Genomic DNA, 22,638 nt, shown 5'->3' on the forward strand with positions numbered 1-22,638 from the left:
TAGGATTGACTTCAATGGCACAAAACTACTGTGACATGCCAACGGCTGTTGGGACCATCTAGTGAAGGAAGCCATTGAAATAAAACTAGAGGAAAAGAATTTTAACAAAGACGAAGGCCTCGCTCTAAGTAAGACTGGAATTCATTGGTAAACAAGATGGGAGGGCAGAAACATGATTGGATGAGGACTAACCAATCAGGAGGGATGGACAATGGGGGCATAAATACCACTGTACTAGACATGCCCATATATCATCCCTGAAAATGCTAGAGTTTGTTATCGAAACGTCAGTTATAATCAATACCTGTACTCGGCTGGGAGCCCAGGAAGAGTTTATTCAGTATATGATACGCATAACACAATGATTAGTTATTCTCAGTTTCACTGTTCATTTCATCCAGAAATTAAATATCAGCTTTGTTTGCACATGTATAATCGAAATATACAGTAAAATGCATCGTTTGCCTCAACGACCAAAGTCCACAAGTGTTTCATGTTTCCAGTACTAAGAGAACCTGCCTACAACATACTAACTCCTTTCTCTTTTATAAAAAGAATCTTTTTTCTCTAATAAAGGGAAATATGATATGCAAGACACAATGATTAGCTATCCAGGTTTCACTGCTTATTTCACCCAGAGATCACATTTTTACAGCATAAACTTTTTCATTTGCAGTTCCACTTGAGTAATTGTCTGAAATATTTACAGACATTAATTCCCCTCCCAGTTACATTTCACTCACAGACACAGAAATCCTCCCTGGTCTATCAGCACCCCTTCCTTCTCTGTATATAACCTCCACCAGGCTTTCCCTACCACAGCACATGCCAATTAAAATCATCAGCTGAAACCTGCCAGCTGACGCAACAGCTGGCTCCAGACTCCCATACGTGTCTGTCCACGTGAAAAGTACATCAAGTTCTAGCGGGGCAGCAACACTGTGCTCTTGGGGGCAGGAATGTACCCAAACACAGAACCTCTCACTACTGAAAGCAGTCCACGCATTAGTCTTCATGCCTCTAGCATTCATCAACCGCTAGTGATAATGCCATGCACATTAAAAACTAACCCAAGAACAAAAGCACTCTCTACCAAATATATACAAAATGTGGTGTAACAAAAACATTCTGTCGGCTTAGTACACCAACTGCCCACCACTCTGTGCAAAATAAAAAAGACTTGCCTCCTGGATCTTCTTTATACTTCCCCGCCCCTGCCTTGTGAAATTTTATATGCTTCTGTCATCCTCCAGGGAAAACAACCCAGATGTGTCTAATCTCTGTGTACCTTTGATACAAAGCAGGCAAGATGGCATATCGGTTAGTGTAACACTTTACAGTGATGCAGAAAATCGGGGTTCAGATTGCAAGGAGTTTGTATGTTCTCCTCTGGGTGATCCAGTTTCCACCCACATTCCAAAGGCGTACAGGTTAGGGTTAGTAAATTGTGGGCATACTACATGGGTGCTGGAAGCGTGGCGACACTTGTAGGCTGTCCTAGCATATCCTCGGACTGTGGTTGAAGAGACCAGCACTCACTGGAGAAATTTTAGAATAAATGGTGCCATGGTCATAGCCACAGTTGTACAGTACAGAAACAGACCCTTTGTTCCAATAATGTCTATGCTGACCCATACTAATCCCACTAGCCTGCACTGATGAGATATCCTTCCGTACACTCGTATAAAGCCAAGTGTCAGCCAGCTCCTTGTAATTGTGGGGCATCACAAACCAATTTCAGTCCTTCCTGCTGCTGTCTCTAAGGAGTCTGAATGTTCTCTCTCTGGCCATGTGGGTTTCCTTCCACATTCCACAGATGTACAAGTTAGACTTAATTAGTTATGGGCAGGCTACGGTGGCGCTGGAAGCATGGCCCAGTGCATCCTCGGACTGTGTTGGTCAGAGACACAAACAATGCATTTCACTGTATGTTTTGATGTACATGTGACAGGCAGAGGAGGAAAGCTGGGGAAAAGACAAAGTTAATCTTTAGCTTTTCTTCAGCTCTCCTCTGATGCCTGTATCTCCTCCAACACAACCAGAAATTGTGTTTGTTGCATATAGCAAAACTGTTTAACAAGGCATTTTAACGAATTATCGATATTAAACGAAAACCAGTTTGTTCCAGCACGAGTTTTTAAAGATTTTTGCAATCACCTCCAATATAGCTTGACCACTGCTCCCTTAAGAGTGCATTCAATAGGAACTCATTGGGGGGGGGGAGGGTGAGAGAGATTAGCTTTATTTGCCACACGTGCAACAAAGCACACAGTGAAATGTGCATCAACAACCACAGTCCGAGGATATGCTAGGACAGCCTACAAGTGTCGCCACGCTTCCAGCACCCATGTAGTAGGCCCACAATTTACTAACCCTAACCCGTACGCCTTTGGAATGTGGGTGGAAACTGGATCACCCAGAGGAGAACGTACAAACTCCTTGCAATCTGAACCCCGATTTTCTGCATCACTGTAAAGTGTTACACTAACCGATATGCCATCTTGCCTGCTTTGTATCAAAGGTACACAGAGATTAGACACATCTGGGTTGTTTTCCCTGGAGGATGACAGAAGCATATAAAATTTCACAAGGCAGGGGCGGGGAAGTATAAAGAAGATCCAGGAGGCAAGTCTTTTTTATTTTGCACAGAGTGGTGGGTTCCTGGAACATACTACCAGGGGAAGTGGTGAAGGCAGAAATTTTATGTTACTTAGATACAGTATGGTAACAGGCCCTTCCGGCCCAAAGGATCCATACAGCCCAATTGCACCCATTTGACCAACCGACCTACTAACCTGCATGTCTTTGGAATGTGGATGGAAACCAGAGCACCCGGAGGAGACCCACAGTCACGGGGAGAACGTACAAACCAATTAGACAATGGTGGACTTGAACTCTGGTTGCTAGCGCTGTAATAGCATTACGCTAACAGTTACCATACTTTACCACCCTTAGGTGACTTGGGGAAGGGAGTGAGAATGCGCACACTCCAGTGCACAGAACTGAACCTGGGTCTCCAACTCTATCCACTGCGCCACTCTATCTTACCGATGTTTAAGAGGCATTTAGACAGACACATGAACATCTTATTTACTTTGACTGATTTGAAATACAGCACAGAAACAGGTCTTTCCAGCCCAATGAGCCATGCCACACAGCAGCACACCAATTTAACCCTAGCCTAACCACAGGTCAATTTACAATGACCATTTAACCTACTAAGCACTGCATCTTTGGTACGTGGGAGGAAACCAGAGTAACCAGAGGAATCCCACGTGGTCACAGGAAGAACATACAAATTTATCACAGACAGCACTGGAACTGAACTCCGCACTCCAACGCCCCGAACTGTAATAGCGTTCTGCTAACTACTGTGCTACTATGGTGCCCCCAGGGAGGGAATGAAGGGATGCGGGCCACATGCAGGTAGTTTAGGTCAGCAGTCTGCACCGTCTACAACGCACATTGCGGTTACCTGCCCAGACTATGTCAACAGTTCCTCCAGTCTGGCAATTTCTCATCACCCAAAGACAGAGGCAGCAGACACTTGGAAACACCACCAACTGCAGACCCTCCCTGGTTCTCACTCCAGCCTGGCTTAGAAATATCTCACACCAACACACCCTAGAAGCCTGAAGTCTCAGACTACCAGGTTCAAGAACAGCTCCTTCCCTTCAACCACTCCGTTCATGAGCTAACCGACAAAACCTCATCACAGCTGTTTAGTAACATTACGATCACTACGCACTTAAAAGGACTTTGTTTCGGAGGACTTCCGGGTCATCAAGGGAATGGCAGCGTAAGGAAAAGGTCTCTCGACAAAAAAGAAGGTAAACTGCCCCAAAATCGAATTTAGACAAATACTTAATATTGCATAACTATATTAATAAAAGGGGCAAGGATGATGTCTAAGAACAAGAATAAAAAGTCCGCTTCGAAGGCTGATAAACATAAAGAGACACAGCAAGGCAACGGGCCTAGCTCCCCCACGGCAAGCCAGGACGGAGATAATGAGGGGGAATCGGTGACTCTGTCTTTGATTCTCGGAGAGATTCGCGAGTTCCGACAAGATAACAGCAAACAGCTGGAAGATATTAAAGGAGAAATAGTAAAAACTAACTCGCGGATAGATGAAGCCGAAGCAAGGATTGTTGGAATTGAGGAGAAGCTACAAAACGCCGAGGAAGTGATAGCAGAAATGCTGAAGCTACAAGACCAGCTCCAGTGGAAACTAATAGATCAAGAAGGCCGCTCGAGAAGGGAAAATGTGAGGATCTACGGAGTTCCCGAAGGAACCGAAGGTAAACCCGGATTGATGATTCCCTTCGTGGAGAAGCTGCTTAGAGAGAACCTTGATATACCGGCCGCAAAAGACCTACAGATAGAAAGGGCTCACCGCGCGTTGGCACCACAGCCCCCGGCAGGCGCCCAGCCCAGATCGATTCTGATCAGATTTCTCAGTTACAGAACGAAGGAAGAGGTGCTTAAAAGAGCATGGCAAAAGAAAGGTTTCATGTGGAACAACTGCAAAATCAGTTTAGACCACAACTACGCACCGGGGATTCTTGCCAGACAGAAGGAATATACGGAAACACGGAGAGTCCTGAAGGAAAACAACATCAGATTCCAGACCCTGTATCCAGCTCAGCTGAGAGTCTTTTACGACGAAGGGACAAAAACTTACGCTACGGTGGAGGAGGCAACGTTGGACCTGGCGGACCGGGGACTACCTATTAAAGTTATCACCCAACCGGAGTCGCTACTGGAGAGGATTCGGCAGAAGTCGTGGCAGTTAGTGGGGCGAGGACGCTCCACTCGAACCAGAGTGTCAAACTACAAGGAAAAGCTGCAAATATTCAGACGCGAATGTACAGAGAATACAGATTAATTAAGAGAAATGACTGAAAAGAGTAAATCGGACTTAAAAGTAAAATGAAAACTGGTAACTGAAAATAAACTAGGCGGAATAACTTAAATGATAGCAATATGGTCGAGACATAAATAGGAGAAAATTCTCTATGATTATTCAAACTGCTGAGGGCCCTCTAACACAGGGTGAAGATAGAGGTTATCCCTCTGAACTGAGGCGGGTCGGTGCTCAGGCCTCACTGTGGGAAGTCGGGAAAAATTTTCAAATGTTATACGTTCAGAAATGTCTAGGGTGTGGTTATATGTCTTGGTTTACTGTTGAGAAGGGATTGCTTACTGTTTGGTTAGAAAAGGAGAGTGCTTTTTTTCTACTAGAGAAAAATGCAAACTGAATTGGTAAAAATAATTTCCTATAATGTTAATGGGGTTTTGAATCCAATTAAAAGAAATAAGATTATGTCTAAATTGAAAAAAGAGAGGGCACAAATAGCTTTCCTCCAGGAAACACATATGAGCCAATCTGAACATGGAAAATTAAAAAGAATGGGCTTTAAGCATATATTTTATTTATCATATAAATTGAGTCACAAAAGAGGGGTAGCTACTTTAATATCAAGTACTCTTAATTATGAACATATTTCAGAGACTAGAGACAAAGAAGGACGGTTTGTAAAAATCACAGGAAGAACAGAAGGTACAGAAATAACATTGCTGAATGTTTATGCTCCTCCAGGTAGTGAATGGTCATTTTATAGACACATTTTTGACCTAATGGTCAGTTCTCGAGGGGTAGTAATTTGTGGAGGGGATTTTAATATTAGATTAAATCCTATATTAGATTCTTCAAGAATAGTTACTCAGAATAAACCTCTGACTCGGAAAGTGAATTCATTGATGGAGGAGTTGGGAATTATAGATGTCTGGAGGGAATTACACCCTACTAGTAAAGATTATACATATTACTCTTTCCCTCATTCAGCCTATTCAAGGATAGACTATTTCTTTATCTTTAATACAGACAGACTCAGGATAAAAAACTGTAATAATGCAACAATTGATCTGTCGGATCATAGCCCAGTCTCTATGTCTCTAATCCTGGAAAGGAAAATGAGGAAAACACTATGGAGGCTAAACTCACATATACTCAATAACCCGAAAGTAATGGAGAGATTAAGGGGAGAAATCAAAGAATATCTAGACCTTAATGACATGGGAGAAACATCACCAGTGATTTTATGGGATACATTGAAAGCTGTACTGAGAGGGAAAATTATTTCCATTACTACTCACATGAAAAAAATCAATGCACAAAAATTAGCAGACCTTCAAGGAAAATTAAAACAACTTCAAGTTGTAGATAGCAACAAAAGTAATTCAAATCGAAAACAGGAAATTAGGAAATTGCAAAGTGAAATTGATGATATTTATACGTTGGAAACTCAAAGAAATTTTCTTTACCTGAGACAAAAGAATTATGAAGTAGGAGGTAAATCAGCTAGATTATTAGCATATAAATTACGAAAACAACAAGCAGACAATACAATTCATAAAATAAAGAATCCAAAGACAAAGCTTGTGGAGAGTACAATAGGGAAAATTCAAGAGAGTTTTGAAACATATTATCGAGAGCTGTACTCCCAACCCCGGGCCCCCAATGAGCCCTATATAGACAGTGTATTGAATTTTTTAGATCTACCTAAACTTACAGATTTACAAAATGAAAGTTTATTAGAACCAGTAACTGTCAAAGAACTGAACATGGCCATCTCTAGGTTAAAGGCTGGAAAGTCCCCGGGTTCTGATGGGTTTACCTCAGAGTGGTACAAGTCCCTGAAGACACAGTTAGCCCCATTACTACTTAACACCTTTAACTGGATCTTGCAGAGAGGAGAAACTCCACCTTCCTGGAGAGAAGCGATTATTTCAGTTATTCCTAAAGAGGGTAAAGATAAACTAGAATGTGGCAATTATCAGCCAATTAGTGTTCTTAATTTAGATTACAAACTATTTACATCTATATTAGCGCGCAGATTGGAAAAGCTTTTACCTGGCCTAATCCATTTAGACCAGACTGGATTTATTCAACAAAGACAAACACAGGACAACATAAGGAGAACTCTGCACATATTAGAACAGGTTAATAAGAACGAGACAGAGACAATGGTAGTAGGATTGGACGCTGAGAAAGCTTTTGATTTGGTTAGTTGGGCATTCCTATACAGAGTGTTAGGAAGATTCGGCTTTCAAGAAAGGTTTATTAAAGTAATTCAGACTCTATATGACAGCCCTACAGCCCGAATTAAGATAAATGGGGACCTCTCTGACTCCTTCATTTTAGAGAGAGGCAGTAGACAGGGATGCCCAATTTCTCCTCTCCTTTTTGCGCTATATATTGAACCACTTGCCCAACTAATAAGACAGAGCGAAATCGTAAAAGGTATCAAGGTGGCAGGGATTGAACAGAAAGTGACGTTATTCGCAGATGATGTTTTGGTCTATCTGAGTGAACCAGAAAAATCATTTATAGGATTGTTTACACTGTTGGATGACTTTGGGAAAATATCAGGTTATAAAATAAATGTAAAGAAAACGCAGGTTATGTCCCTAAATTATACACCATCCAAAAAATTGCAGGATACATACGATCTTAAGTGGGAAGCTAAATCATTAAAATATTTAGGAATAACCCTGCCGAAGGATCTTTCAACACTGTCACAGGTAAATTATGGGCCATTAATCTCAGAGATAAAAGCAGATATGCATAGATGGAATCTTATCCCCTTTTTAAGTTTAAATTCAAGGATAAATACTATAAAAATGAATATTCTTCCTTGGTTATTATATCTTTTCCGTACTTTACCAGTGGAGGTGGATGATAATCAATTCAGGGAACGGGACAAATGGATTTCCCGCTTCATTTGGCAAGGAAGGAAACCTAGAATTCGATATAACACTTTACAGTTAGGGAAGGAAAGAGGAGATATGGTTCTTCCTTGCCTGAGAAATTATTTTTATGCCTCACAGATAACCCCTCTGTTATATTGGTGTAATAGGGAATATAAGGCTAGATGGAAGGAAATAGAATTTGGATTAGTTGACAGTTTTCCTCTTCAGGCCTCAATAGCTGACAAAGGATTGATGGCCCAGTTGGAAAAATTTAATAATGCTTGGATAAATCTTACATTAAAAGTATGGCAGAAGGTGGTTAATTCATGTGGAATTAATAACATGTTAAAACTCTTTAGATGGTGTGCATATGATACCGAATTCCTTCCCAACAGAGGAGATAAAGGATTTGAGCTATGGATAAAGAAAGGTCTTACAACCTACCTCTCATTTATAGATAAAAGAGTATTACAAAGTTTCCAAATCCTGCAAGACAAACATGGCCTAGAACATAATGACTTTTTTAGGTACCTTCAAATACGAAACTATGTTAACCAGAGTTGTAGATATACAGACCTATCAACAGTAGAATTAGAATTTTTCAAGATTCTGAATTCGGCTTGCAGTTCAATACCTAGTAAATCAGTTTCTCGCCTATATAATGCACTCTCCCATGCTAAAAATGTAAATACACTGTATATTAAAGAGAAGTGGGAGAAAGAAGCGGGGTTGGTACTTTCAGAGGAGGCTTGGGGGAAAATCTGCAGCTTTCAATGGTCCTCGACTAATTCTTTGACTTGGAGAGAACATTGTTGGAAAAACATTATAAGATACTTCAAGACCCCATATCAGGAAAAATATAAAGATACAAATGTGATGTGTTGGAGAAGGTGCGGCTCCAAGGAGGCAAATCATTTTCATATTTTCTGGGATTGCCCTAAATTAAGTCTATTTTGGGAAGGTATTCATAGAACATTAGTTAAGGTACTTAGGTCCCAGATACCTCTGAACTTTGAGACGCTCTATTTGGGGCATGTATTGTTCCTTGAACAGAAGGAAGATATAAAGTTGCTGCAGGCCCTCTTAGCGGCAAGTAAGAAATCAATCACTAGAAAATGGCTAAATCCAATACCACCTACATTAGAAGATTGGTACGAAATTATCTTGGAAATATTTAAAATAGAAAAGTTGACTTACTCCCTGAGAACTCAAAAAGAAACATTTTATCAAATCTGGAATAAATGGATTGAATATATAACCCCAATGCGAGCAGACTTTAGATGACTCTCCTAATGATTTATATTGCTCTTCTCATCAACACAGTAATATTGCTAACGTAAGCACCCCTAGTCCAAATGTTTGTTTTTTTTTGGAAAATAGAGAATTAACACAAGTAAAGGGAAAGATTTGGGAAAGGGATAAAAAAAAATGAAAAAATTAAGTAAATAAGTACATAGGGATTGGATAATTTTGTCTGCGGGCAGGAACAAGCACGAACAAATTGGGATATAAACACCTACAATGGTCGGTATATAGGCTTGTATGCAACATTTTGGACCAGTGGAAATGGTCCAGAAGGGTTGTATGGAAACTATTATTACCATTTTTCTTAACAACTAATTTAATTACTTAGCCTAATAGGTTAGATTTACCACAGTACATAATTATCTATTTAAATGTTTATTTTCCTTTTATATCATCTCAATGTGTACTTAAGAATGTATAAATAATTGTAGTTTTATACATATAAAAAAATGGAAAAGGTTATATGTGTGGAAAAAAGTACATGATAATTGTGAATTCCTTATCCAAATAAAAATAAAATTTAAAAAAAAAGGACTTTGTTTCTTTTCTTCAAAAACACAAGAGATTCTCCAGTTGCTGGAAATCCGAGCAACAGACACAAAATGCTGGAGGAACTCAGCAGGTCAAGCAGCATTATGGAGAGGAATAAACAGTCAACCTTTCAGGCTGAAACCCTTCATTATAATTACAAACAAGAGAAAATCTGCAGTTGCTGGAAATCCAAGCAACACACACAAAATGCTGGAGGAACTCAGCAGAAGTTCAGAGCAGCAACACCTTATGTTCCACCTGGGTAAAAATTCCAACAAGCCAGTCCATGGCTTCCTCTACTGTTGCAATGAGGCCACACTCAGGTTGGAGGAGCAACACCTTGTATTCCATCTGCGTAGCCTCTAACGTGACAGCAAGAACATCGATTTCCTTGAACTTCTGGTAATGTTTCCCCCCACCATTCTCCGTTCCTTTTTTTCTCTCTCTCTCACTTACAAGGAACATTTGATGGCTCTGGGTTTGTACTCGCTGGAATTCAGAAGGATGAGGGAAGGATCTCATTGAAACCTTTCGAAGGCTGAATGGCCTAGATAGAGTAGGTGTAGAGAAGATGTTTCCCATGGTGGGGGAGTCTAGGACAAGAGGGCACAGCCTCAGGATAGGGGGCACACTTTCAAAACAGAGATGCAGAGAAATTACTTTAGCCAGAAGGTGGTGAATTTGTGGACTTTGTTGCCACGTGCAGCTGTGGAGGCCAGGTCGTTTGGCGTATTTCAGGCAAAGATTGATAGGCATTTGATTGGACATGGCATCAAAAGTTTCAGGGAGAAGGCCAGGAACTGGAGTTGAGGAGGAGGAAAATAGATCAGTCATGATTATATAGCTGAGCAGACTTGATCGGCCAGATGGCCTAATTCTGCCCCTATGTCTTATCTCTTTACCTGCCCATCACCTCCCTCTGGTGCTCCTTCCCCTTTTCTTTCTTCCTCTCTTATCACATTCCCCCTTCTCCAGCCCTTTATCTCTTTCACCAATCAACTTCACAGCACTTTACTTCACCCCTTCTCCCCTCCTGGTTTCACCTATCACCTTGTGTTTCTACCAACTCTCCCCCCACCTTCTAACTCTGACTCATCTTTTTTTCTCCAGTCCTAATGAAAGGTCTCAGCCCAAAGCATCGACTAAACACTTTTCAATAGATGCTGCCTGGCCTGCTGAGTTCCTCCAGCAGTTTGTGTGTGTTATCCTCCATTATAATTATTGTAATCTTGTAACAATGATGTGTAATTTATGTTTTTTTCTTGTAAATGCTGCTTAGAAAAAAGATTGGAGGGCTATGTGACCTCAGAATAGAAAGAAGCCCATTTAGAGTGGAAATGAGGAGGAATTTCTTTAGCCAGGGTAGTGAATCTGTGGAATTCATTGCTACAGACTGCTGTGGCAGTCACATAGAACATAATTGGGTACTGTTCAAGTCATTGGGTATAGTTAAAGCACAGGTTGCAAGGTTCTTGATTTGTAAGAGTGTCAAAGGTTACGGGGTGGATAGGCAAAAATCAGCCATGATTGAGCTGTTTCAATAGGCTGCATGGTCTAATTCTGCTCCAACGTCAGATGAGTTAGACTGATCTTACAGTAGGTTAAAAGGTTGGCACGTCGTGGGCCTAAGATCTACACTGTGCTGTGCTGTTCCATGTGTATATTATGTGCTGCAACTTGACTTTCCTTTGCGATGTGTATGCGCAGATGACAATAAGCTCGATTTTCATCGTCACTGGGTCCCCATCTGGAATGTCAGTTTCAAGCGATGAATCAGAATGAGTACAGCATCAACTTTGTCCACCGCCACAATAAATACTGTCCTTGATGCCAACACCCGCATCCCTAAAAGAGAACTAGAAACGCAGCCATCAGCCGCTCAAATATCAGACTACTGGCACCAAACGTTCTCAAAGCAAAGCCAATATCCGATGAACACAGTGTGCTTATGACAAACTGCCTGACAGCACCGATGCAAACCCCAACTTCAATTGCAGTCTCACCGCAAGGTTGGTAGCAACGCCCTCTATCGTATTGGTATTTTGAATGAGATTGCGTGTTTACACGCAAAGTGCCTCCACATTTAACACCTCCGCCAAAAATCCTACAGCATCCGGACAGAGACTCCCTTCAATGTCTCTAATCCTGAAGGAATCGATTCTAGGAAACTCGTTACCAACATTAAAACGTCTGAAAATCAGACTGCCCAATATATTTCTCTGGGGTTGTCTCTAACGTTGAAGCAACCAGCATACTGTTTCAAATCGCAAAATGCTAAGCGCTGTAACTCGTTTGCAAAATGTTCACGACTTCCTTTTCCGAGCAGAAGACGCGGTTTCAGCGGCACAGTGCACGACGTCGCTGCAAACATTCTGAATGCATGCATCATCCCAATAACAACGATATCGATCCACGGGGGACTGCGCCCGTACAGGACCACACGACCAGGATTCTGCAACACACGTTAACTGATGCAGTATGTGGCGGCAGTGTAGATGAAAAGTTCTTACCGCAGGCTCCGGACCTCGGCGCCAGGGCGAGTAATGCATGAAATCCTCCGCTCCAGAGTGTCAGCGTTTCTGCAGAGCTTGCTTACCAACGATCTGCCGAGGAAGTGGAAAGACGTGTAACAGGCACCCAGCTGTCTCCGCCCGAACACGCGGTGCCCGTTCCGCCCACGACGCGCCCGCCGCTCTGCACGTACACATCTCCAGCGGGGACACGTTGCAAACCCTTCCCTTTCTCCGTCCCACTACCGGGAGGCTGCTTTCAAATGATAAACCCCCACTATCTCACGTCAGTAAAGAAACCATCATTCATTACACGGGAGTTTTCAAACTTCCCCTCCATTCTCATCCACCACACCAACAATAGAAAAAGGTTTATAATGTCTCTTCTATTTTTCATTAAGAACATAGTTTATTTTAGAAACAAAAATATCACCACGTAGCTTTGTTTAACTGTAAATCATCCCATCCCCCAGTATATACCCTTTGCACCATGAGGGAGGAGATACAGCAGGTTCCTCAACTTATTAGGAACGCCTCCTTCCCTCTGCCATCAGAATTCTGAATGGACCATGAAAAGGACCTCATTATTCATTTTGCATCTCCCCCTCCCCCTCCAGCTTTCAAATCCCTTACTCACTCTTCCTTCAGTTAGTCCTGACGAAGGGTCTCGGCCTGAAACGTCGACTGCGCTTCTTCCTATAGATGCTGCCTGGCCTGCTGCGTTCACCAGCAACTTTGATGTATGTTATGTATGTTGCTCATTATTCTTTTCTCTCTTTTTGCACTATTTATTTTAGTTAGTTACTGGCTGTAACGCCACTGGTGTTTAGGGAAACAATATAGATTCTCCATCTTTGTCTGTCCTTTGACATCTTTATTGTACCCCGAGGTGTGGTTCGGGGTCCTCAATTCCGCCTCTCTGGTACAGTATAGCACCAAGTTGCCTTTGGTCTCCCGCGTTTCCTTTGCCCCGAGCCTCCAGAACACCCTCTGTATTTTCTGGCCAAGAGAGATCTCTAGCGATGCCCAGCTCCTTCAGTGTCACCAAGAAGGCATGGATTCAATCATCATTTCTCATTGTAATTTATGGTATTTGATATATTGCAATGTACTGCTGATGCTTCAAAACAACAAATTTCATGACATATACCAATAATAAAAACCTGATTCTGATTTTGAACAGATGCAATAAGTGGCACTGATGATTTATATCTGATTAACTTAATAGTTTGAATGTAATTTCTTCCCCCTCCCCTTCTCCTTTTTCCTTTCCCCATTCTGGTTCCCCTCTCACCCCTTCTCTTCTCACCTGCCCATCACCTTTCCCTCATTCCCCCTCCTCCTTCCCTTTCTCCCATGGTCCACTCTCCTCTCCTATAAGATTCCTTCTTCTCCAGCCCTTTATCTCTTCCACCTATCACTTCCCAGCTTCTCACTTCACCCCCATCCTCCACCCACTTTCCCCTCACCTATCACCTGCCAGTTTACTCCTTCCCTCCCCCACCCGCTTCTGCCCCCTTCCTTTCCAGTCCTGATGAAAACTCTCAACCCAAAGCATCTAGTGTTTATTCCCCTCCATAGGTGCTGCCTGACCTGTTGAATTCCTCCAGCATTTTGTGTGTTACTGCTGATGGATCATTTGGAAATAATATATTGATGTCTTGCTGACATAACATAATCATTGTAAGTAATTAAAATGATACCTTAAATTAAGACAATGCAAAGTCTCATTTTATAAAACAGTGTATTTATGAACATAAATTAGTTTGAGGTAATGTGTGTGTTATTTAGAAGAAAACTCTTTGCATCTGTCATGGGAGGGGGCGATGATAGCGGACCCAAATGCAAGACACAGACACTGAGGTACTAGGAACAGGACAAGGTTTATCGAGATAGCAAGGGGAGTCAGGAAGAAATGATGCTGGATATGGACACAGGCCCTGGATGAGACAAGGACACTGGGCTGGATTAGGACTATGACTAGGACAGCGGGACCAGGACAAGGAACTTGGAACTATGAGCCTGGGCTAGGACTCCAAACCAGAGACTGCACAGGGACCCGGAACCTGGGTCTTGACCCCGGATCTAGGCGATGACAAGACATAGCTTCAGGACTGGATATGGAACTCCTGCACAGGACGAGGCACATGGATAGGATGAGAACACAAAGCCTTGACTTGGACAAGATGAGGTTCTAGGACATGGCTTGGACTGGACGAGGTTCTTGGATGTAGCTTGAACTAGGGACTCCTGGACTGAACGAGAGACTCCTGGACAGGACGCGGGAACTCCTGGACAGGATGAGGAATCCCCAGCACCGGGTTGGGCGAGAAACTCCAGGGCAGGGAGTGGAACTCTAGGCCAGGACTTGGCTCTTGGACTAGGCGAGGCTCAGCTCTTGGACTCAGCTCGGTTAGGCCCTTGGGTACGAAGCCGGGACTCCTTTTTGGAGTGCAGGGCTGGGACCCTTTCTAGGACACAGGGCCGGGATGACTCCTGAGGATACTTGCCGAGGGAAAGTGCCAGGGATTCGGATGGGGAGGGGAAGGGAACAGTCCAGGTGCCTCAATTAAGGCACCCAATGGAACAAGGGAAACAGGAAAACCCAGAATAAGGATCGATGAACCAGAATGTGGAATTCACGGACCGGACCATGACAGCATCGAGTAATCGAAATAAGTGGGCAAATCGGATATGATAAGGGAAATATGAAATTGTCTATTTTATCGGCGAAAATATGCCACAGCAATAATATCGAAACTCAAGAGATGTTACAGCTGCTGGTAATCCAAAGCAACACACACATCATGGTGGAAGAACTCAGCAGGACAGGCAGCATCTACGGAAAGGAATAAACAGTCAGTGTTTCAGGTTGAGACCCTTCATAAGGACTGGAAAGGAAGGGAGCAGAAGCCAGAATAAAAAGGTGGTGGGGGGGAGGAGAGCAATAATATTTAAATGCTGAGAGATTACAGAGCTCTGAGATGCCGAAGGATACAGCAAGTGACTAGTAAAGTCAACAGAACCAGATTTATTATCACCAATATATGTCATAAAATTGCAGTGATACATAAAATATACTATAAATTGCAATAAAAATACATAAATAAGTTGTGCAAAAACAGAATAAAAATACAGAGATGGTGTTAATTGTCCATTGGAAATCTGATGGTGGTAGGATGTTGGAGATCTTTCACCAGTCTGCTGTAGTGAGTGCAGTATTCTTTGCAGCTTTATGTTGGGGGAGGACAGCATTGGTGCTGGTGATGCAAAAAGACTAAATAAACTCATCAAAAAGGCTGGATCTGTCCTTGGCTGCAACCCAGACTCGTAAGTTAGTGCTACAGCGGTCACTAAACAAACTGTTATCCATTATGGACAATCAGGCATATCCTCTCCATGACCGACTGAATAAACAGTGGAGATTCCTTTCAGACAGACTCACTTAGTTGTGCTGTCACAGGGATCCTCTTATAGAAAATCTCTCATACCAAATACAATAAGCATGTACAACAGTTCATCTCTGTTCAACAGGAGAACACACATCATAGTACGATAGTCTCTGCTTTATTATTTCATACATTATTGTACACTGGTAAATTATTACTCTGTACTTCATTATTTGTTAAATCTGCACACTGCCAAGTGTGCTTTTAAATGTTGCTGCTGTAATGAATGAATTTCCTACTTGGGATCAATAAAGTGCTTATTATTATTCTATTCAGAAACTGGTCCTAAAGCATTGAGTGACTGTCTTCAGGCTCCTGTACCTCCTCGATGGTAGTTATGAGAAGAGACCATGTCCTGGGTGGTGGGGGTCCTTAACCATGGATGCCAGCTTTTTGAGGCCTCACCTTTTGAAGATATGCTCTATGTTGGTGAGACTAGTGTCCACGATGGAGATGGCTGAATTTATTGTTTAGTGTGAAGGAAGGTGATACGCAAGAAGGGAAGTTATGCTTCAGTAATATAGGGCACTGGTGAGATTATATCTGGAATATTGTGTATTCCAGAAACAATCTACATTGCAAATATGGAACTGTCGTTTGATGTTTAGCACATAAAATATAGAGCCCCCCATCAATATGATGTCTGCTGTATCTTGTTTTGTCAAATAAAGAAGCTGTTCATATATACTAGTATTTTTCTCTGGTGACTTCATTCATGCAACAACAGTAACCATACACTACACTGAGGTTAATTTTCTTACAAGCATTTGTCAGAATCAGAATCAAGTTTATTATTACTGGCATGTGACATGAAATTTGTTAACTTAGCAGCAGCAGTTCAATGCAGTACTTAATATAGAAGAGAATAAAAAATAAAATAAAATAATAATAATAAAGTAAATCAATGACAGTATACATATATTGAATACATATAGTGTTTGTAGACCGGATATTGAACTTTTTGCTGTTGGACCCCGGCCATATTCCACCGAGATGCAACACTGGGCGTCACGGGAGGTTGTTCCTGCCTGTGGCCATTGAACTTTGCAGCTCCTCCCGTGGAGGGTCAGACACCCTGAGCCAATAGGCTGGTCCTGGACTTATTTCCATCTGGCATAGTTGGCATTTTGTTGTTTGATTGTTTGTGGGTTTTGTATTGCTATATTTATGCTCGATTCTTCGTTGGTGCGGCTGTAACGAAACCCAATTTCCCTCGGGATCAATAAAGTATATCTATCTATCTATCTTGAATAGATTAAAAATGTGCAAAAAACAGAAATACTGTATATTTTAAAAAGTGAGGTCGTGTCCAAGGGTTCAATGTCCATTTAGGAATCGGATGGCAGAGGGGAAGAAGCTGTTCCTGAATCGCTGAGTGTGTGCCTTCAGGCTTCTGTACCTCCTACCTGATGGTAACAGTGAGAAAAGGGCATGCCCTGGGTGCTAGAGATCCTTAATAATGGACACTGTCTTTCTGAGACACCGCTCCCTGATGATGTCCTGGTTACTTTGTAGGCTAGTACTCAAGATGGAGCTGACTAGATTTACAACTCTTTGCAGCTTCTTTCGATCCTGTGCCATAGCACACCACCCACCCCCATACCAGATGGTAATGCAGTCTGTCAGAATGATCTCCAAGGTACATCTATAGAAGTTTTTGAGCGTATTTGTTGAAATGCCAAATCTCTTCAAACTCCTAATGAACATTGAGAGGAAAATAACAAAATACAACAGAATTTGTGGAAAGCTATACATAAAGACTGACAAGTAATCAATGTGCAAAAGAAAACAAATTGTACTAATTAAAGTAAATATTTCTGAGAACATTGACTTTTAGAGTCTTTGAAAGTAAGTCCATAGACTGTGGAATCATGTTTTGGGTTGAGGTTACTGAAGTTATCTACTCTGATTCAGGACCCTGATGGATGAAGGGTAATAACTGTTCTTGAACCTGGTGGTGTGGGTCCTAAGACTCCTGTACCCTCTTCCCGATAGCGGCAGCAAGAAGACCACATGTTCCAGATGGTGGGGGTCCCTGATGATGAATACTGCTTTCTTGTGCCAGCGCTCCTTGTAGATGTGTTCAATGGTGGGGAGGATTTAGTCTGTGATGGACTGGGCTGTATTCAGCACATTTTTTTGAATAGACTTTTCCATTCTTAAGTATTGGTGTTTCCATTCCAAGCTGTGATGTAACCAGTCAGGATACTCCCCCAATATGCATCTATAGAAGTTTGTCAAAGTTTTAGATGACATGCTAAATCTGCACAAACTTTTAACAGAGCAGAGGTGTTGTCATGCTTTCTTTATAAAGCATAGCGTCCTAGGATGGGTTCTCCGGTCCTGTGCAAGCGAGCTGGAGTGTTTGCTGACATCTTCAACTGCTCCTTGCTTCAGTCTAAGATCCCCTCGTGCTTTAAGAAGGCAACGATAATCTCAGTGCTGAAGAAGAGCAAGGTGGCATGCCTGAATGACTATCGACCTGTGGCTCTGACATCAATTGCTATGAAGTGCTTCGAGAGATTGGTTATGGCACACATCAACCACAGCCTACCGGTCAACCTCGACGCTTTGCAATTCGCCTATCGGAGCAACAGGTCGACGGCAGATGCCATCTCTCTGGCCCTACATTACTCCTTAGAACACCTGGAGAATAAAGACGCATACGTAAGGCTCCTTTTCATTGACTACAGCTCTGCCTTTAACACCATCATTCCAAATAAACTGATTCCTAAGCTCCGGAACCTGGGCCTTAGCACTCAGATCTGCAGCTGGATCTTCAACTTCCTCACAGACAGGACCCAGGCTGTAAAAATAGGGGACAAGCTTTCCTCTACAATCACTCCGAGCACCGGTGCCCCACAAGGCTGTGTACTCAGCCCCCTGCTGTACTCACTGTACACCCATAATTGTGCAGCCAAGTTTCCATCGAGCTCAATATATAAGTTTGCTGATGACACCAATTGTAGGCCATATCTCGGGTAATAATGAGTTTGAGTACAGAGGGGAAATTAAGAACCTGGTGGCATAGTGTGAAGACAATAATCTATCCCTCAATGTCAGCAAGACGAAGGAATTGGTTGTTGACTTCAGAAGGAGTAGCGGACCGCACAACCCCATCTACATCGATGGTGTGCAGGTGGAACAGGTCAAAAGCTTTAAGTTCCTCGGGGTCAATAGCACAAATGACCTGACTTGGTCCAACCAAGCAGAGTCCACTGCCAAGAAGGCCCACCAGCGCCTTTACTTCCTGAGAAAGCTAAAGAAAGCTAAAACCTTCACTCATTTTTATAGATGCACTGTAGAAAGCATTCTTCTAGGGTGCATCACAACCTGGTATGGAAGTTGTCCTGTTCAAGACCGGAAGAAGCTGCAGAAGATTGTGAACACAGCCCAGCACATCACACAAACCAATCTTCCGTCCTTGGACACACCGCACACTGTTGGAGCAGTGCTGCCAGGATAATCAAGGACACGCCCAACCCAGCCAACACACTTTTAGTCCCTCTTCCCTCCGGGAGAAGGGTCAGGAGCTTGAAGACTCCTACGGCCAGATTTGGGAACAGCTTCTTTCCAACTGTGATAAGACAGCTGAACGGATCCTGACCTGGTTCTGGGCCGTACCCTTCAAATATCCGGACCTGCCTCTCCGTTTTTTTGCAGTATATGTTTTCCCTTTTCTATTTTCTATTTATAATTTATAATTTAAAATTTTATGATATTTACTATCATTTTGTACTCCAGGGAGCACGAAGCACAGAATCAAATATCGCTGTGATGATTGTACGCTCTAGTATCAATTGTTTGGCGACAATAAAATAAAGTAAAATAAAGTAATGGCACTTATAAGCTGGTCCCAGATGCTCTCATATGATGATGCCAAGGAACTTAAAGTTACTGGCCCTCTCCATCTCCAGTCCCCTAAGGAGCTCATGGACCTCTGACTTAATCCTCCTGTAGTCAACAATAAGCTCTTTGGTTTTGCCGACATTGAGTGTTGTGGCATCAATGAACTAGATTTTCAATCTCCTTCCTATATGCCAATCTGTTACCACCTTTGATTCAGCCAACAAGGTAAACTCTTGACCTCACGATCTACCTCATCGTAGCCCTTGCATCTTATTGTCTACCTGCACGCTAACTCTAACACTTTGTTCTGCCTTCTGTCACTGCTTTTCCCTCAATATACATTTTGAATTAATCTGTATGGATGGTTTGCAAAACTAAATTTTTCCACTGTATCTCTATACACATGACAATATACACTGGTACCAAAAGAATGTTTCCTCTTGTGGGAGAATGGAGAAATTAGAATTTTGGAGAAAAATTAAATAATTTTTTCCCTTTTTGAAGGACGTGGGCGTTTGGAACTTTATCCCTAATAGGGTGGTGGAGACAGTGTAGAAGGCAGAAGTGGATAAATTCTTGATAAGCAGAGAAAGGTTAAACACAGGAGATTCTGCAGATGCTGGAAATCCAGAATGCAGAGGAACTCAGCAGGTCAAGCAGCATCTATGGAGAGGAATAAATGATCAGCTTTCGGACTTCAGGACTGGAAAGGAAGAGTGCAGACGCCAGAATAAAAAGGTGGGGGAGGAGAAAGAGGACTAGCTAGGTGATAGGTGAAGCCAGCTGGGTGGGAAAGGTAAAAAGCTAGAGAGAAAGGAATCTGATTGGAGAGGAGAGTGGAGCATGGGAGAAAGGGAAATAGGAAGGGACCCAGGGGGAGGTGATAGGCAGGTGAGGAGAAGTCGTAAGAGGCCAGAGTGAGGAATAGAAGAGAGAAGGGGGAGGGAAAAATTTCCCCGAAGAAGAAATTGATGTTCATGCCATCAGGTTGGACAGAATATGAGGTGTGCCTATTATGTTTTGTAACTCCAATTACAAGAAAAACACAGAGCCAGGAGATAACTTGTGTACGTTTAGTTTAATTGTTTCTTTTACTTTAGCAATGTGCGTGCGTATGATGTGGTAGCGTAATGACACATGCCATTTTACGTAAACAAAAAAGAAATATAGTTACAATATTACTCAAATACATTTGAAATATTGAATATGCAACTGTACCGGAAGGAAAAATTGATATTCATGCCATCAGACTACCATGGGTAAATAGCAGCATAGAATAAGAGGTTACACTCAGATCAGTTATGATCTTAAGAAGCAGGCTTGAGGGGTTAGGTAGCCCTATTCCTGCTCCTTACTTATGTGCATTGTTTTGGTGCTGGCGATACATGGCAACCTTTTGAAGGCAGTTCACAAAATTTCCAGATATACTTTTTCTGAACTATTATTGCTCAATCTGCAGCCTGTAATTGCATTTTACTTTTGAACCATCTAAGCTTTTTCACGCAAGAAAATGAATCACAGCGTAGTATGTAAATGGTGACATACACATAAACTTACTTTGAACTTTGATCCAGATCTCTGCCTGGTGAAGCTCATGGTATCGCTGTGCATGGTAACTTTACCCAAATTTATTATGTGCCACCGTATTCTCCTCCCACTCACTTTTTTCTAACTTTCTGTTCTCCACCCAGTCTGATACCCTTCTCTTTCACATCCTACCATCTCACCCTTAATCCTTCCCACTGCTGTCTTCCTTCCCCCTTCCTATACTTCCCGATCACAAAACCATCCATTACCCTACAATCCCATTTCCCCCTGCCCCAATACTTCACCTGCCCTCAATTCCCATTCAAGGGTAGGGTCCCATATATTGTCCACACCCACAGCTTACCAATCCTCACCTGCCCCCATCACCTGTATCTCACTACTTATGCCCCCAGTCTTCACTCTCCCTCACTCTTCTCTCTGCTTCCTCAGTCCTCACCCCACCTTACCTAATCCTCATCCCCTTCTCCTCACCCACCTTACCCAATCCTCATCCCCCTTCTCCTCACCCACCTTACCCAATCCTCATCCCCCTTCTCCTCACCCACTCCCTATTGCCCTCACCTTCCCCAGCTCCTCACCCTCACCTGTCCTCTTACTCAATGCCCCTATTCCCTACCTTCAACTCTCCTGACTCTGACTGATAGCCTCTTACCCACTCCCTCACCCCCAACCTACTCCCTAACCCCTCAGCCCACTCCCAACACCCTCACTCACTCTGTAAACCCTCATCCCTCTCCCTACCTCTACCTTCAACTCTCCTCACCCTGACTCATGGCCTCTCACCCACTCTGTATACCCTTGCTTAGTCCCTACCTACACACTCACTTCTCTCACCCTTCACCCACCCCCTACCTACACACCCACTCCCCTTACCGCTCATTCACCCTCACACTCTCACCCACCCTACACTCTCACTCCCCTCACCCTCTACACATTCACCCAGCCCTACCTACACACTCACTCCCGTCACCTCACTCACCCCTTCCCTACACTCTTACTCCCCTCACCCACCCCCTAAACCCTCACACTCCTCACCCCACTCACCCCCTACCTACACTCACTCCCCTTACCGCTCATTCACGCCCACACCCTCATCCACCCTACACACTCACTCCCCTCACCTCTCTCACCCTCACACCCTCAGCCACCCTACACTCTCACTCCCCTCACCCTTCACCCATCCCCTACCTACAACTCACTCCCCTCACCACCTCCTACACCCTCACCCACTCTCTAACCCCTCTCTGTCATTCCTTCCCCCACCCAATTCATCATCCCTTTCACTCACTCCTCACCCCTCCCGATTCATTATCCCTCTCACTCACTCCTCACCCCGATCCCTCTCACGCACTCACTCCTCAACCCCGATCCCCCTCACTCACTCCTCACCCCCGATCCCTCTCACTCACTCCTCAACCCCGATCCCCCTCACTCACTCCTCACCCCCGATCCCTCTCACTCACTCACTCCACACCCCGATCCCTCTCACTCACTCCTCAACCCCCGATCCCTCTCACTCACTCCTCACCCCCGATCCCTCTCATTCACTCCTCACCCCGATCCCTCTCACTCACTCCTCACCCCCCGATTCATCATCCCTCTCACTCACTCCACACTCCTTCAATCCTCTCCAATCCCTTCACTCCACACAGCTCCATCAACACCTCCATACACACCCTCACCCACCTATC

At 43.2% G+C, this 22,638-nt stretch overlaps 1 protein-coding gene across 3 annotated transcripts in view; it reads right to left on the reverse strand.

Annotated features, from left to right (window-relative positions):
* The window catches only part of eef2k (eukaryotic elongation factor 2 kinase), a 71,882-nt gene extending 59,630 nt beyond the window's left edge, over window positions 1-12,252 (reverse strand). For all 3 annotated transcript variants that reach the window (XM_063059411.1, XM_063059412.1, XM_063059410.1), the window contains exon 1: window positions 12,102-12,252. The gene's annotated coding sequence lies outside the window, so the exon portion shown is untranslated. The remainder of the gene's footprint in view (window positions 1-12,101) is intronic.
* Window positions 12,253-22,638: the final 10,386 nt, after the last annotated feature.

The sequence above is a fragment of the Mobula hypostoma genome, chromosome 9 (genome assembly GCF_963921235.1).
Source record: "Mobula hypostoma chromosome 9, sMobHyp1.1, whole genome shotgun sequence".
Classification (NCBI taxonomy): Eukaryota; Metazoa; Chordata; class Chondrichthyes; order Myliobatiformes; family Myliobatidae; genus Mobula; species Mobula hypostoma.